This window comes from Crinia signifera, chromosome 6 (assembly GCF_055691185.1).
Source record: "Crinia signifera chromosome 6, ASM5569118v1, whole genome shotgun sequence".
NCBI classification, from domain to species: Eukaryota; Metazoa; Chordata; class Amphibia; order Anura; family Myobatrachidae; genus Crinia; species Crinia signifera.
Window position 1 is genome coordinate 227,027,263 of NC_139222.1, and position 14,992 is coordinate 227,042,254.

Genomic DNA, 14,992 nt, shown 5'->3' on the forward strand with positions numbered 1-14,992 from the left:
GTACATAAAACTATTCACATAGGCAAGGGCCACTTCTGACCCCATTGAGCATCCTGCTATCTGTAAATAGAAATGACCATTAAAGACAAAATAATTCTTGGTTAATACCATTGTGAGCAATTCCAAGAACAATTCCACCGGTGGGCCTCTATAATAGGGGTTATCTGTAATAAGGCGCCGTACAGCTTCCACACCTGCATTATGTGGGATGCAGGTGTAGAGACTGGTGACGTCCGCACTGCACAAAACCAGATCATCAGGTAAATCATGTAAAGACTGTAATTTCACCAGCAGAGAGGTAGTATCCATCAAATACTGTATGAGGGAATTCTCTGCACACATGGATTTAAAAAGGCATCTAAGTATAAAGCAATAGGCTGAAAAAGGGACTCACATGCTGATACAATAGGGCATCCTGGGGGCTTAATTTTTAATTTAGGAAAAGCACCTCACATCAGCACCTAGTTCACCAATTTCTTTGGTAAAACTCCTCTTGCATCCTGGGGGCTTTATCAGAGTCTTGTGAATTTTAGGCAACGTGTAAAAGGGAGGACTTGTTAATTCCTTTCGAAGTTCTTCACTGATAATGCCCTTACTATAATGTTGTATCCAGTTCTTTTTGTATAGGGCTGTGGGATCTTGCGTCAGGCAGCGATAAGTCTGTACATCAGACAGTTGCTGCTCACATTCCTGCCTATAGTCGTTGAAGTTCTGGCTCACTGTTGTGCCACCTTTATCGGCGCTACAAATTACAGTATAATGTCTGTTCTTTCAGACAGAGCCCATAGAGCCAAATGTTCTTCTCTCGTTAGGTTATTATGAACATGTATTTTATTTTTATCATCCAGATCCAGAGGGTGACATTTAATGAGATGCGAAAATGTGATTTTGCGATGTTTTCGACAAAAATGGCCGAAATCGCACCTTTTCCCGAATTCACATATTTACCGAGATGCGAAAAACGGCAAAAAATGGGTTTTTTTGCTGCAAAATCGCACTTTCTGAAAGAGCGATTTTCATTCGCTCCGGAACTCGCATCCAGATGTTTTCCCATTGAAAAGTATACAATTTGCATATTTAATGAGATGCGAATTTGGGGAAATGTGTCCAAAAATCGCCAACAAATCAGACCAGGTTCTGATATGCGAATTGGCCAGAACCCTGCACAGATCATTGAGATCTGTGCATGGTCCAGTGTAAAAAAATGTGTACATTTTTTTTTTTTTTACAAAAACGGTGTGGGGTCCCCCCTCCTGAACATAACCAGCCCCGGGCTCATTGAGCCGGACCTGGTTCCAAAAATATGGTGGACAAAAAGCATAGGGGTCCCCCATATTTCTGAAACCAGCCCCGGACTCTTGGACTGGTCCTGGTTCCAAAAATACGGGGGACAAAAAATCTGGGGTGTCATGCCACAGCCGGGGGACACTTTTTATATAAGGTCCCTCGGCCGAAACATGAGCACCATGGCTGGTCAGCCTTGGATGGGGTACCTGGAGGAGTGGGGACCCCCCCCAATAAAGGGGTCCCCCCACAAGGCTTCATCCGTCCAGGGCTGAAGCCCGGGGCTGTCACCGGCGTCCGTGGCCAGTGAACTCCGGACCTATAGGGATAAATCTGACATGCCTAACATTGCTTTATACAGGAGAATTACAAGTGCCAGCTGACCTCCCCCGCAGGCTGGGACTTGGAGAACCAAGAGTCCGGGGCTGGTTTCAGAAATACGGGGGACCCCTATGCTTTTTGTTCCCCGTATTTTTGGAACCAGGTCCAGCTTAATGAGCCCGGGGCTGGTTATGCTCAGGAGGGGGGACCCCACGCTATTATTATTTTTTTTATGAACACAAAATCGCACATTTACTCAAATTTTCATGCCTAAAATTCGCACATTATCGCACTTAATCACACTTTTTATTCAGGAATACACACCTCATTAAATATGCGAATTTGCGGCAAAAAAAATGCCATATTAAAAAAGTGCGATAATGGGCGATTTTAAAAGTGCGATAAAATCACATTCTATTAAATGTCACCCAGAGTGTTTAAAAGTCTTGTGTAGATCTTAATAGACAGTCACAGGATCAAAAGTGGAAGCTGGTAGTGTCCTTCTCAATTGGCGTGGTATGGTATCACTTATTATTGGGATTCATCCTTGGCCTCTTTTCTGGAACATAAACTGGAAGAGCATGCTCATTACTGGAGTGGTGTGCTTTATCACACTGACGCACTCCCTCACCCTGTGATCTGAGCTTTAGCAAACTGGCACACATTCCGTCACCGTGCAGCCTGCGTTCTATCACAGTGATGCTCTCTATCACACTGACACGCTCCCTCACCCTGCAGCCTGTGCTCTATCAATTGGCTTGCTCCCTCACTCCACGGTCTGTACTTTAGCCTGTGTTCTATCACACTGACATATTCACTCACCCTGTGCTCTAAAAACTGATGTGCTCCCTCACCCTGCGTCCTGCGCTTTATCACTCTAACGCACTCCCTCACCCTGTGATATGCGCTTTAGCAAACTGGCGCACTCTCTCACCCTGCAGCTTGCGTTCTATCACAGTGATGCTCTCCATCACTGTGCCCTCTATCACACTAACGCGCTCCCTCACCCTGCAGCCTGCGCTCTATCACAGTGATTCTCTCCCTCACCCTGCGCTCTATCACACTGATGCGCTCCCTCACCATGCGGCCCTTGCTCTCATTCTTATGCACTCCCTCATGCCCCGGACAGTGCTTACACAGACATGCTCCTTAACCCTCCCCGCTGCAGCCTAATCCTCTCTCCTCACTAGTGCCAACCCTGGTATGCTGTAACTTAACTCTTATATCCTCCTGTACCCTAACCTTAACCAACCCAACTAACCACTTACTCTTACCTCAGAAACACCAGCAGGAACTGCAGCAGCCTCTCTTCCTCCTCATGCAGCAGCAACAACTATGTGAGTGCTCTGTAGCCCTGCCCCCATTGAGCCCCACCCCCATTGAGCCCCATGTAGCTCTGCCCACATCCCTCCGAGGGGGTGCCAAGCCACATGACAGTGGCCTGATGGCAGCAGGCTTCAAAACGGAGATATCAGCTGTCAGATGGCAGAGCGGGTGATGGCTCTGGGGCCCCTCAAATGATCGTGGCCCGGGTGGCTGTTGAGTTACAGTCGTAAGAACTTTTCTGTAAGCTTTCCAAGATTCTGTTTCTGGTATGGGACTCTCTGGTGGCCTCATGTGGTAAGTCTGTGCTATTGGAGCTCAATTCTGTGTGATCTGGTCTGGCAGCTCTCATGGAGGTAATCGGTGCTTTAGGATGCTTGTGCCTCTTCATCAGTGCTGATTGGTGTTTGTTCCTGTTATAGTCACTGCAGACCCAGACCCTGATGCCGGTTATAGATTTAGCTTCAAGTCCCAGGTTACTAGCTTCCAGTGTCAGCTTCTTGCTTCCTGCTTCCAGCAGTCTGGCCAGTTGTTCCATTTGGTGTCTTATGTCCCAGGTCTGTTTCCCTGTGCATGCAGTCTATCCTGCCTCCTGTCTGCTCCACTCAGTCCAGGCTGGGCTTGTGTCAGCTGCCCTGGAGATTTGTCTGTGAGCTCCTGGTTCCTTCAGGTATCCATGGGTTTTATTTCTGGAAACCAGGTTTTTTATATAAAAAAAATATATAGAGAGGATGGCAGCGCCAGAAGTTGCAGCTGTATGTATATTAGTAGGGCACTAGCTCCCCTTGGGTGGACAATCTAAACAGTCAATTAATATACACTTCAGCGCTACTCCATAGATGTTAACCCTGTATGTAGGTTAATCTTTGGACTTTCCTGGTGTTCTCTGTATTTCTATATACCATCTAGAGGACACCTACTGACCTTGAAATAGGTCCCTATGTGCCCATATAGGTTTCTTTATCTTTGCCAGGTAAGTGGTACTCCCAACTTGCAATAAACCTGAGTGAGCAACTTTTACTGACCTTATGTTAAGGCCCTATGTTCACATAAAGGTATCTCTGTCCCACTGGTCCCACAAATGGTCTGTGTAGGCTTCCCTTCAAATATGACAAGGATAATCACTGGATACCACACTCACCTCAAAACGAGGCCCTATATTCATAGAAAGGTATATTTTATACGTCTACATCCGATCCTCTCCCTACAATGACACTCGGATACCACCGTATCAGTGAAAAATTTAATCCAGGACGTATACGATAAAACATACAATAAAAAATACAATTAAAAATACACACAGTCTCAGGTGAGCCCAGAAATACTCTCTACCTATATCCGGATACAAGGAGGAGCAATACCAGATAAAAAATGGTAAAGGGTCTCACCTATGCTGTGGATTCAGTCCTCTCACCAACGCGTTTCAGGCTTGAAATCAGTCCTTTTTCAAGGTGTGAGGAGTGTGGGGATAGAAGGATATTTATACCCTCTAAACATTTAGACATCTAGAAAACCCGGACTGGGGTTGTAATTACCCCCTCCGGTATTTGCCTAAATACCTCGCTAATACAACATTTTTTCCTCTCTATGCACCCAAACATATACACCGCTAGAGTCATACATGCCAAGAACAGATAAAGAGGAGAGTATATTGCGGGAAATAACATGCGTTTGTCCATATATCTGTCGATCCGGGATTCCCGGTTTTCTTTTTCACTTTACTTCCGTTATGACGATCAGGTGACCGGGAGGCTTGCGTACCCGGAAGTGCGTCACCGCACTTCCGTTTCAATCATATAGCGTCTCTTCCTGGTATTTGGAACGCATCCTCCCGGAGTTCCGGTGTTATACAGCGGGCGCCATTTTGTGTATGATTTTCCTTGGCTTTTAATACATTTCCATATATGTTCTCCCTTGCGCCATATTGGAGATTTCTCCGTTCCATATATCGAGAAAAAAATTGACCACAAAACAACATATAAAACAAATATTAGTGTTGTATATCAATCATTCTAATTTTGATGTTAATAACGGAAGGGTTATTACAATTATATAGAAAAACACCAGTTTAAACAATGTTTATATATATACACTCTTTTGGTTAAAAAAGAAGGGTCGGTATCAAAACACAGATCTTAAAATACTTTGCTAAAACTACTCTGTGAATATTTATAAAAACCTATTAAAAAATAGATATATAAAATATATGAAAAAACATGTGAAAACATTTATAGAAAGCATTTTAGCTCGAACCCAATGTTCAGGCCTCGAGGTTCAATGGTTTTGTGTGAGTATATTTTTTTCATTTCTAGACATGCCAATCTTTTTTCTTTGTCATTAATCCTCCAGTTATCTTTGATAACATTGATACCACAAAAAGATATGAGGTGTTTGGTATCCATATTATGTGTCCTTTTAAAATGGGCCGAGACATTATGGGTATCCACCCCTTTCTTTATATTTCTAACATGCTCGGCCAGGCGAGTTTTTAACATTCTTGTAGTTTTGCCTATATACTGTTTCTGGCACGAGCATTCAATTAGATATATACAGAACTTGCTACTACACGTAATAAAATCATCTAGACTGGCACCGTGGCTCGCATTGGCGAATATGCTATGCATAGCATATTCGCCAATGCGAGCCACGGTGCCAGTCTAGTGTCCTGGAAGCGATATATTGACGACATTATGTTTGTCTGGAGGGGTGACGACCAGTGGCGTAACTATATAATTTGCGCCCCCCCGCCAAAAAATTTCGGCGCCCCCCCTCCCCATACTTACAGAGCCGCATCCAGTCTCCCTCAGCTCCGCTGCGCTGCTGCCCGGCCGCATCTGTGGTCACTGTCCCGTCACTCGCTCCCGGCGCCGGCTCCTGCTGATAATGAAAAGTGACTCTTAGAAAATGGCTGCCAAAACTGTCTGCAATACGGGGGCAGCCATTTTCTAAGTGTCACTTTTCATTATCAGCAGGAGCCGGCGCCGGGAGCGAGTGACGGGACAGTGACCGAAGATGCGGCCGGGCAGCAGCGCAGCGGGTAACTATAGCTCCGCAGCCCCCCCGGCGCCCATAGTTACTCTGCGCCTCCCCGCCATGGCGGGGGCTGCGGAGGCCTAGTTATGCCACTGGTGACGACGTATCCCTTGAAAGTTTCTGCCAGGAATTAAACAATAACAATATGAACATCAAGCTTACTTTTGGTATAAGCTCAAGCCATGTAAACTTCCTAGATTTACATATATATATTGAAGACTGCATGGTTAAAACAAGGAACTATGAAAAAGCAACCGACTGCAATTCATTTATAAATTACAGTAGCAACCATCACATTAATTGGCTGCGAAGTATTCCCAGCAGCCAATTTCAAAGAATTGGCAGAAATTGCACAGAGGTAGAGATATATGAGTTCCATGCAAACAAATTAGAAAATCAATTCAAAAGTAAGGGATATAAAAAAGAGACCATTGAATTAGCTAGAGATAAGGGCAGACAATCGGTGCAGAGAAATCAGGTTGGAACTCAGATAGCGCTTAAACCTCCAAAAGAAGAAAAAAATGGAGTAAGCTTTATTACTAGGTATACATGTCAATCCAAACAAGTTGAAAAAATGATTAGAAAACATTGGGGGATCCTCAAGGGGAACCCCATGTTAAAAAGATATCGGAGTGAAAACCCACAGTTTATATATAGAAAGGCAAATAACTTAAAAAGCCTGATTGTAAAGAGTGCAATCAATACTCCCTCCCCATATAACCATATTAAGTCAAAGGGCTTCTATAGGTGTGGGACCTGCTCTATATGCAGAGTATGTAAGGGGGGAGGAGGAGCGATAAACCAATACAAAGTATCACAAACGGATAAATGGTTCCCAATCGATGATTTTATTACATGTAGTTGCAAGTTCTGTATATATCTAATTGAATGCTCTTGCCAGAAACAGTATATAGGCAAAACTACAAGAATGTTAAAAACTCGCCTGGCCGAGCATGTTAGAAATATAAAGAAAGGGGTGGATACCCATAATGTCTCGGCCCATTTTAAAAGGACACATAATATGGATACCAAACACCTCATATCTTTTTGTGGTATCAATGTTATCAAAGATAACTGGAGGATTAATGACAAAGAAAAAAGATTGGCATGTCTAGAAATGAAAAAAATATACTCACACAAAACCATTGAACCTCGAGGCCTGAACATTGGGTTCGAGCTAAAATGCTTTCTATAAATGTTTTCACATGTTTTTTCATATATTTTATATATCTATTTTTTAATAGGTTTTTATAAATATTCACAGAGTAGTTTTAGCAAAGTATTTTAAGATCTGTGTTTTGATACCGACCCTTCTTTTTTAACCAAAAAAGTGTATATATATATAAACATTGCTTAAACTGTTTTTTTTCTATATAATTGTAATAACCCTTCCGTTATTAACATCAAAATTAGGATGATTGATATACAACACTAATATTTGTTTTATATGTTGTTTTGTGGTCAATTTTTTTCTCGATATATGGAACGGAGAAATCTCCAATATGGCGCAAGGGAGAGCCTATATGGAAATGTATTAAAAGCCAAGGAAAATCACACACAAAATGGCGCCCGCTGTATAACACCGGAACTCCGGGAGGATGCGTTCCAAATACCAGGAAGAGACGCTATATGATTGAAACGGAAGTGCGGTGACGCACTTCTGGATACGCAAGCCTCCCAGTCACCTGATCGGCATAACGGAAGTAAAGTGAAAAAGAAAACCGGGACTCCCGGATCGACAGATATATGGACAAACGCATGTTATTTCCCACAATAAACTCTCCTCTTTATCTGTTCTTGGCATGTATGACTCTAGCGGTGTATATGTTTAGGTGCATAGAGAGGAAAAAATGTTGTATTAGCGAGGTATTTAGGCAAATACCGGAGGGGGTAATTACAACCCCAGGCCGGGTTTTCTAGATGTCTAAATGTTTAGAGGGTATAAATATCCTTCTATCCCCACACTCCTCACACCTTGAAAAAGGGCTGATTTCAAGCCTGAAACGCGTTGGTGAGAGGACTGAATCCACAGCATAGGTGAGACCCTTTACCATTTTTTATCTGGTATTGCTCCTCCTTGTATCCGGATATAGGTAGAGAGTATTTCTGGGCTCACCTGAGACTGTGTGTATTTTTAATTGTATTTTTTATTGTATGTTTTATCGTATACGTCCTGGATTAAATTTTTCACTGATACGGTGGTATCCAAGTGTCATTGTATGGAGAGAATCGGATTTAGATGTATAAAAGATACCTTTCTATGAATATAGGGCCTCGTTTTGAGGTGAGTGTGGTATCCAGTGATTATCCTTGTCATATTTGAAGGGAAGCCTACACAGACCATTTGTGGGACCAGTGGGACAGAGATACCTTTATGTGAACATAGGGCCTTAACATAAGGTCAGTAAAAGTTGCTCACTCAGGTTTATTGCAAGTTGGGAGTACCACTTACCTGGCAAAGATAAAGAAACCTATATGGGCACATAGGGACCTATTTCAAGGTCAGTAGGTGTCCTCTAGATGGTATATAGAAATACAGAGAACACCAGGAAAGTCCGAAAGTGAACCTACATACAGGGTTAACATCTATGGAGTAGCGCTGAAGTGTATATTAATTGACTGTTCTGTTTTTCTATATATTCTGGTTATTCTGCTTCCAGTCAGTTTATGCTCCTGCTGTAGGGCTTTTTTCTCTTAGCAGAGTTATTGAGTATTCTGTGTGGAGTGTTTATTAGTTGGGTGGTTTTTACTTTTTGTTTCACTGCAACTCAGTCACTTTAACCTTGTTTCTGCAACTAGGTCGTTTGTGTGATTAGTACGCTTTCTTGCATTTTTTGGCGGTGTGCCATCAGTGTTTATTTCCAGGTCCCTTTTAGCTTGCTACTCCTCTTGTCACCTTCCAAAAGATATCTGGCACTTTGTCCCAAAGTAAGACCTGTTGGCACTGTAGTTGGGGCGGACCTAATTCAGCCATCTAGACGTGGCTATTATAGGCGAAGACCTTACCTTGCAGGTGCCAGTCATCTTTTGGAGAATCCAACAGAGGCAGTGTAGGGTCCGCTGTGGCCGTTCTAAACAGCAGTCAAGGCTGTGGGTTCACACCCAAAACCATAATAGTCCGAATCCCAGATTGAATACCCCCTCAAACAGGGCCGTTTCTAGACAATTTAGCTCCCAGGGCAAAGGAATAAAAATGCGCCCCCCCCCCCCCCCTTACAAAAAAAAAAAGTTAACATGACATAGAAGAAATTGCATCGAAATAGGGGGCGTGGTTTATTTTTCAAATGGGCATGGCTTAATATAAGGGCGTGGTCTAGCAGGAAAACAATTACCTTACAACTCACCTTTGCAACCTGCATGTCCAGACATTGGTTACCGCAGGAATTGTCATTGTACTCCCGCACTTTAGTTGGCGGGCTGAAGGCCACACAGTGACATAAAAATATAAAGGCCCACACAGTGACCTAGTACTCCTCACAGATCAAGGCCAAACAATGGCCCTTATTCTGATTGACGCGTACTTTACCGCATACTTTCGGATCGCGTCTTTACGGCGTCTGCGCATGCGTGGAGAACGCAACGCGCATGTGCCACGCCTTGACTCCGTACCTGTTCGGCCAAATCCCGTACAAAACTGTTCCCCGCAATCAGTCGGGAAATATGGGCGTATTATGGGCGTCATGCGGAATGACACATGGGCGTAGTTTCAAAGTGGGCAAAACGGGGCGGAAACATGGGCGGACACGGGGGAGTACACTTATGTTGGGGGGCGTACATTCGGATACCACTCCGAATGCACGCGATCAAAAAGGGAAGAAATGTGCGGTGTCCACAAGTGTACTATTGCTTTGCGGACACCACTCGTTCATGCGGTAGGCGAACGTACGCCTAATGACTACAAGCATTAACACCTGAACCCAATAGAATCGACTCCTTTACTCATTACTCACTAATAGGACGCTTGTCAGTGCTTTAATTGAAACCATTGCTGCTTCAATTGCTGTAAGGGTTAATGTGTGCAATGCATGTGTTAGGCATGCTTGTAAGGATATATTGGCATCTAATTGATTCCAATTCCAAATAAGAAGTTTTTTATGAGGATAGGTAATTGAATAAGTGGGTCATGTGATGTATTGCAGAAGATACATAATAGTGGGTTGTTTGGCGTAAATACTCCGCTTACGTGCGGTAGCACCGCTTGGCTCCCGTTCGGATGCGGTATTCCCGAGCATACTCTGTAATACTCTGTAATACCGTGCAGAATCGGAGTGTTTCTCCCGCACACGCATGGTTTGTATGTCGTCCGTAAACACGCCCTGTTCTTAAAGAGTGAGTCCGTCCGAATGCGGAGGACCCGTGGGCGTTTCTACGGACGATGGCCGCACGCGGCAGAACACCGTGGCGTGCGGACCGCTCCGTAAGAATGCGGGAATATCCGCACCGATCAGAATAAGGGCCCATGACAGGTTACTTGAATCATTATACACTATTTATCCATGACGCCGCACACCGTGATGACAATTACACATTGTCGCACACCGTGATGACAATTACACATTATGTCGCACACCGTGATGACAATTACACATTACGCCGCACACCATGATGACAATTACACATTATGATGCCCGTTACACCCCACACTGTGATGGCAATTACACAATACTACCCACACCGTAATGCCTATTACACATTATGCCCCACAAGCCGCTGCCGCACAACTCATGCCGTTTACTAATATGCCCCCACAGTGCCACACATATGCCCCCACAGTGCCACACATATGCCCCCACAGTGCCACATATATATGCCCCCACAGTGCCACATATATATGCCCCCACAGTGCCACATATATATGCCCCCATAGTGCCAAATATGCCCCTAGTGCCAGATATGCCCCCCAGTGCCACACATATGCCCCCACAGTGACACACATATGCCCCCACAGTGACACACATATGCCCATACAGTGTCAGATATGCCCCCACAATGCCACATATATATTCCCCACAGTGCCAAATATGCCCCTAGTGCCACAGATATGTCCCCAGTGCCACACATATGCCCCCACAGTGCCAGATATGCCCCTACAGTGCCACAGATATGCCCCCAAAGTGCCACATATATGCCCCCACAGTGCCACACATTCCCCCAAAGTGCCAGCAGCACAACTCACTCTCTCTCTGGGTCTCCCCCTCCAGTCCCCCGCCGCTGCATGCTGCTGCTGCTTTCGATGTGTCCCTGAGCCGGCAGCCATTCATACCTCGCGGGCTGGCTCCTGATTGGCTGCCAGCCCGCGAGGTCCTCTGATTGGCTGCCAGCCCAATGACACAGTGAGCGAGGGGAAGGAGAGACGCACTGCGCTCCCCTCCCCTGGGGCTCACCTGTGCGCCTGTTCGTTGCGGGGGGGGTGGGGGGACGGGACGGGACTTGGAGTAGGCGGCGGCGGCGGGGGAGACTTGGAGGCGGAGGCGGCGGGGGAGACTTGGAGGCGGCGGCAGCGGCGTTGTGGGGAGCTGAGAGCTCAGCTGCCGGCCGGGCGCCCCAGCTGTGTAACAGAGGTGGACAAGCCGTGCGGCGCCCCGGGCTGCTGCACGGCTTGTCCGCCTGTAGAAACGGCCCTGCCCTCAAAGTGCCAGTGTGACCAAAACTTTTAAAGGCAGAATTTAGGGAAAACATTTGTTTAAATATCATTAGAAATATAATTTATTTCTGTTTTAATGGAGACATTACTGCAAATAGTGAAAAAATACAATGAAAACAAACCTGATCTATGAACAAAAGACTTTTATTTAAGAAAAATTGCCAATAAAGAGGTCTAGGAATTGTATTCTTAATAACTTCAAAACAGCCTGGCACATTTCAGTAATAAAGTCAAGGTATTCCTGAAGGACACATTTCTCTGTATTATTAATGGTAAAAGCATTCTATAAGAAGTCATTTCAATAACATTTGATTGAAAATAAAACATAAGAAGCTGAAATGTCAAATGTACTGTGTACTTTAGAAAAACAAAGCACGTTAAGGATATATAGCAGAATTGGTTTTAACTCATCTTCTATAGAATGAAAGTAAATACTGTTCAGCTTGTGCTGTGATTGTGCTGTGAAGCTAGACTGGAATGCAATGAACCAAAACATTTCTCTTTTAATAGAGTGTTAGGACATATTGGCTTTTAAATATCAGAATTCAAACTTTGCACTCTCCTGCTGTGCACCAAAGAACTTTTGTTGTCTTCTCTGCTGATAAAAGGTTAGTGCTATCAAATCTATAATACCCCTTTCACACATACGAGCCAGGAATTTCCCTGCTCAGACCCAGGATTTTCTGTTCTGCAAAATCCTGAGTTTTTGATCGAGACCCTCTTTCACACTACTTCACAGACCCGGGAAATTCCTAGGTTGGCCTCTTTCAGACATAAGATGGTTTTTCCAGATTTTAAGGCAGTGTCATCATAAGGGGACAGTTTGCAGGCACACAAAAATGAGGTCATGTAAATGTGGGGATAGCCCTAAATGGACTGGGTGTGGTTTACAATCATAAATAATTTACATTCCATGTATCATATACCAATAAATATACCATACCAGTTTTCCTTTTCAAATGCTTTTTAATCAAAGAATAAAAGTTTCTTGTTCAAGTAATAAAAAATTAGTAAAAGTCTTTAACATATATATTTTAAACAGGGCTCTTCACTATATACCCTCTGGCACTGGCACACTTCTCTGCACTGTGTCCTGTGTTCCTCTCATGTGTGGCATCTGTCCCTCTCCAGCTATCACTAATGATATCAGCAGGCACCATGTGGCCCTTCCTGGCCAACTAAAACAGTTTTCAAGCAGCCAGAAAGAAAATTCCTATGTAGCACCATTCACACCAACCCGGGACGAAAGATCTGGGAAAAACCCAGGTCACTTGCAGGCTCAGGGATTCAGGATCACAGTTCTGGGCTGGTGCCTTTCAGACATAACAAAATCCCGGGTTGATACATGTTCATGTGCAAAAAAACAGGGATTTGGGAGTATGTCTGAAAGAGGTATACAGTATCATGGAATTATATTTGCTATCTGGCTTCACAAGAGGGTAAACCAAATATAGAGAAATTTTTTATATTTTGGTTTTGGTTTTAGATTTGTATTTGGTCTTGCCTTTTTTGTTTTTGTTTTTGTATCTGTATGTTTGTTAAAAAATCATAAAAACAGCTAAAATACGGTATTATTAATCTCAGTTATTTTCATTTTCACTCAAATCCAGTCAACTTGGAACACCTCAATTTTTTTTTTAAGAATAAAATTGTGCGTTGTCGAAATGAATGTAAATAAGCAAAAACATAATTCTGTAATTAATGAGCATTTTCTTTTAAATTAAATTAGATTATGTAAAATAGTTTATTAGCCATTTTTAACTCAATGTGTTCTCAGGAAGCAGCTGGGTACTTATAAATGAGAAATTACATTGCCACACACAAAAAAAAACAAATCAAGATTTTCCACTGCACAAGAAAACAAATTGCTGATTTCGTGGGAGGTTGAGAAAATTTAAAAAAGTGTAAAGGAAAATGAACTTTCAGGTTCCAGCTGTGTAAGTAATGATGTGAAATACACCTATCATAAACTCACATCCCTAAAGCTGACCTTGATCCAAAATAATCTACTGTTCTTCTGGTCTCCTGTGGAACATAATAGTTCTGATGTGACTGGTGCTCTTGTTTGAGAGGCATCTCACAGTACAGAATTAGGCATGAAAAGACCAGGTGACAGCTGTTACGAGAGTACGGGATATGCTAGGAAAACTTATCAGCTTTAAAAGGAATACAGTAGTTCTCATACTGATAGATTTGATACTCCCAGGATCCTTGGTATTTTCAATTCATTTCTTTGGTGTGTAAAGGTGCATACACACTGGGCGTTTTTACCCAGAATGTATGTTTTCCCGGGGGTGTACATACGGGACCACATACACCCTCTGGAATGCGCGACTCTAGGACGGGCAATACCATCTTTGTGGAGGAACGCCACCTCTGTAATGCTGCCGAACCAGGACCCCACATCCACAACCATCTCTGGGGTGACTCCGATAGAAAATAATTACGGAGGCAATACAGTGGTACATCCATCCCATTCCACTGTTCACCCATCACCAGGGAGCATTTTCCTTTTGGGCCCAAAAGAGGACAGGACACAGCTGAACTGAGGTGATCTTTTTGGGACTATTATCCCCTACATACAGAATGCCGCAGCACTAATTTCTTGTATACCCACATTTTACATGTAATTTTTATTATTGATATTTTTAAAGCCACAGGCTTAAAAAGTGTGCACTGATAATATTATCTTGTGAATATATTGAGCAACCTATCCTAGCTGCGTCATTTGCGCACTAAGAACTACCCAATTTCAATACAAATAGTAACAATTTGTGCTCACGTAAATGCCCAGAGCCACCAACTGCAATAGTCCTCAGTTGCCCCCCAGGAACAGTGGTGAGGCTGAATAATTCCACAAGTGGCACTGTAAGGGCAGTCAATCCGAATGCTGATGGTGAGTCTCGAATGTCCTTGACTCCAGATGGTAAATATAGGCAATATGCCTGTAATTTGTGATGCTCTCCTTTGTCCTGCGTGGATACTGATGGTGGTTGCCTTAAATTCCGGTGAATCACAGTGGAATATATACAGTTATCCAATAAAAATGCTGCTGCACGGCAATTGTGACATAAAGAAACACAGAAGGCTGAATAAGCCTGAGGGTTCTCCCAGGGTACACTCTGCTGTTGGTCACATGCTATTGTAATGAGGATGGGCACAAGGCCTATCAGAGCAGGGGGAGGGGGAGGGTTTAGACAGGGTAGGAATGATCACGAGTTTAGAGTGATCACCCTCTGTTCAAGAAGCCCCACCCACCCTTCCCTATTTCTCTTCCTCTTCGGCGGCGGTAAAGAACGGTCATTCTTTAAGAACTCTGTGTGTGTGTGTGTGTGTGTGTAGGTAGTGGGGTGCACTCTCCCTCGACATGTCATGGGCCATGCTTCT